This window comes from Eschrichtius robustus, chromosome 17 (assembly GCF_028021215.1).
Source record: "Eschrichtius robustus isolate mEscRob2 chromosome 17, mEscRob2.pri, whole genome shotgun sequence".
Lineage (NCBI taxonomy): Eukaryota > Metazoa > Chordata > Mammalia > Artiodactyla > Eschrichtiidae > Eschrichtius > Eschrichtius robustus.
The window spans coordinates 82,290,790-82,294,746 of NC_090840.1; positions in this window are offsets into that span (position 1 = coordinate 82,290,790).

Sequence of the window (3,957 nt, forward strand, 5' to 3'; positions counted from 1 at the left end):
TCAGCACGGATCTCACCTCTGCCTTCTCTGCTCCCTCCAGGCATAGGTTAAGTCCCTCCAATGTGCTCCATCCTCTATAGGTCCATTGTGCATGTGTGTTCTCTGACTGTAATTCTTCTCCTCTCCTTTAACGCCTGCCCTAATCCTTTATACCCGTCCATCACCTCCCGGGGAGCCCTTTCTGTCCTCCTGACTCATTCAACTCTCACCATCCACTGCTCCCGTAGAAGCCCGCGTCTTCTCAGCACTTGATGCAGGTTGCACGTTTTTTACGTGGCTCCTTAGTGAATGTCCCTGTGGTGGCCACGGCCATGCACATCACCATCCTCTAACGACAGGGAACGGAACTGACAGGGGGTCCCAGGTCCTGGGCTTTGACCTCCATCCTTGTGTTTGCAATAAGGCCGCTCCTCCCATGGGCCACTACCAGCCAGTGAACGAGCGCAGCAGGGACACCAAAGCAGACTTGTTTCCCAGAGACCGGGTTCTCCTCGGACAGCCAAGTTTGGCTGCAGGATTCCTAGTCGGTTTGTTTTTTTTTTAACATCTTTATTGGAGTATAATTGCTTTACAATGTTGTGTTAGTTTCTGCTGTATAACAAAGTGAATCAGCTATATGTATACATATATCCCCAGTTGGTTTTGAGAAACGTGCCTTAGACTACATGGCCGTCTGGGAAGCTTCTACAGCCATCTCTCCCTTTCCCTTTCACTCAAGTTCATTCTTGCATCACATTCTGACTACTTTCCAACCCCTTCTGGCTCCCTCTCTTGCTTTTATTCAAACAAGCAATGCCCTAATTACCTTATATGCTTAGTCTAACACTGATGTTTGCCTTTGAGAGGACCCGGACTAATACAGTCTTTTTTCCTGACTATATGTTAAACTTCACGAGGGTAGAGAGGTCACATCCGTTTAGGACACCACTGGCCCCAGGACCTCACACAGTGTCTGACATACAAAAAGTTGCCAACAAATTACCACTAAGTAAATGAAGAATCTTTGCTTCTGAGCACACCTTTTTCTCTCCTTGGAACACGCCCCTGTGGGTCTTAGCCACTCATCCATCGTAACTCACCCACCAGCCTATGAAACCTTCACCAATATCACGACTCAGTTATCTATTCCCACTCCAGTGCTCTCATTTAATATTTCACATTCTTCTATCACAGTGTTTGTCGCTATCTGAATTTCTAAATCAGACTTTACCACTGATTTTGAGCCCCTTGAGTGCAGAGATACTATTTTGTATTTCTTCATTTGTTTCGTTGTCATCTACAATGATTAATCCATTTTAGATGATCGTTAAACATGGGAAGGAAGGATGGACGGAAGGAAGGAAGGGAGGGAGGAAAGGAGGGAGGGAGAGAGGAAGAGAAGAGAGGAGGGAGGGAGGAAAGAAAACTGGGAATAGAGTTTAGTTTCAGTAATTATTCATTTCTTCATCTTTAAAAGGTTCCAGCTATCCCAAAATATTTATAGGAAACACAAGAGAAAATAGACAGGCTTCATACATCCAAACTTACTTTTTAAATAGAAGCAATTCTAGAGGAGTTTGCCATTGTGGGAAGGACATGGACTCTCAAATCTCTCAGTCCTGGGTCCAAACCTCTGTGTATGGCATGCACCTCTGTGACCCTGGGAAAATCAGCTTCCTGCTCCTTCATTTCCCCCACCGTAAACCAGGATCCAGTAAATGTCATGAGGCAACGCATGCAAAACCCTTGGCACATAGTAGGAGCTAGAGAATTAGAAGCCACTGTTTTCTTTAAGCTTCAAGTCCCGGGGCGCAGCCTGAAACACATGACTGGGGTCAAGTTTTTAGTATGGAGTCTTAAACAGATAAAGAGAAGCAGCAACCCTACTGCAAAAGAATATATATTTGTGTCCTGGCAGCCAGAGTGATTTGAGCCTCACATCACAGACAATTGTCAGACCAAAATAATCTTCACCAGGATTTCAGCTTTAAAATATGTGTTTTTTAAAAATCTTGGCTCCACATGATTTGTCAAGCTCTAGTTTTATATTTTTATTGAGAAAAAAAAAAGCCCTGTCATTTCACACTTGCTTATTACTGTTTGCTACCTTCTGACAGCTTTCACTGCTTGGATTGGAATTCTGAGTTTGTCATGGAAAGACGAGGTGAGACATTTTAAACATGCCGATGTTCTCAGGGACCACAGATGGATTTACATAGCCTTGCGCTTTAATTTCCCACCTCACCAGTTCCACGTCCTGCAGCCCCACTAGCTCCTGGCGGAGGCTCCCTTGGGCCATGCTGTCACCAGCCTCCTCTTTAAATATCCTTAAATATTGTCACTTATGCCTAGAATACCTCCCTACCTCGCCTACCTTCTCTTACCTCATCACCTTCCTGAAGGTTTCCTTTACCCAGGCCGATCTGATCTCTCTCCTTGGCACCATCACTGAACATGACTTTCTCATCTTCTTTTGTGTGTTCACTTCAAACATTCATCCAGTGTCCACCATGTGGCAGATTCACAGAGAAGGACCGAGGGTACAAAAGTGAATAAAATGGACACGATCTTCCCCAAGTCCTGGAGCACATAATTTGGTTGAGGAAATGAATAATTGGATAATTATGAGTCTGTAAAGTGCCACAAAGTAGGCGGCTGTCCATGATGGTTTGACCAGTCAAAATGGGTAGATGACATTGTAGTACCACCACCAATAACAACCACCCTACTTCAACATAACACAAGTAACATAACTATAATAGTTGTGTATTGCTGTGCTGTGAAATACCACAGACTTACAGTTTAAAGCAATACTAATGTATCACCACACTGAGTCTGTGGGCCAGCAGTCAGCATGCTTTAGCTGACACCTCTGTTCAAGGTCTCACAGGCTGTAACTGAGGTGTCATCTGGGGTCATGTCCTCATCTGGAGGCTTGACTGGGAAGATCCGTCAGGTTGTTGGCAGAATTGATGTCCTGTGGTTGTAGGACTGGGGTCCACATTTTCTTGCTGGCTGTCAGCCAAGCCTACTCTCAGCTTCCAGAGGCCACTCTCTGGTCCTTGTCATGTGGCCTCCCCCCATACACATACATGAGAGCATGCTTCGAATCATTCCCTTCAGGAAGGGTCCAGTCCCATTTGAGGGCTCACCTGATTAGGTCAGGCCCACCAAGGAAAATCTCTCCTTTTATTAACTCAAACTGACCTGGGACCTTAGTCACATCTGCAAAATCCCTTCACAGCAGGCTTTACACCATTGTTTGATTGAATAAGTGGGAGGAGGTGTGCACACCAGGGGGCAGGAATCTTGGGGTAAGTATATGATGGCAGGTAGAGTTCTCTCTCGCTTTACGAGCTGGTTGTGGGTCAGTGAGGCTGCTCTGCACGTCATAGTCAGCCAGGGACCCAGGCTGCAGATGCTTCGCCTCCATATGTCCCTCTGCGATCACCCCAAGAAGGGGGAGTCAGCAAGGCTAACCTCACATCCCCTCTGTGGCATCAGGACTAAAATTAAGGCTCAACATTGCATGTGGCCTCGACACCTGGTGAAGCTGGGCAGGCCTTGAGCAAGCTCACCACGAGTCCCCCCACCTGTGGGTAAGGTCTCCTTATCAGGGGGTCCACGTGCAGTTCCTGCTTATCCCCGAGTAGCAGGGTTTGGTCCCCTGGCAGTTTGCGGAAGTATTCAAATAAGGCAACAGCATCTTCCCACAGGAACCAAGGAGACACCCCGCCTTCTTGACACTACAAAGTTGGCCTCCTAGAGTATCTCCGTGTTCACTCTGTTCCCAAGTGCAACCCTGAAATGGAGCAGGGCCCTGTGGTCCTCCCCCAACCCCCATGTCCTCCACCTGCCTTTTGTCTGTGGAAAAACTTTAGCCAAAGAATAAATTTAATCAGAGAAGTGAGAAAATGCAGAAACAAAGGAAAACGGTCCAACAAGACTAAATAATACTAATAATTTAGTCCTTAAGCA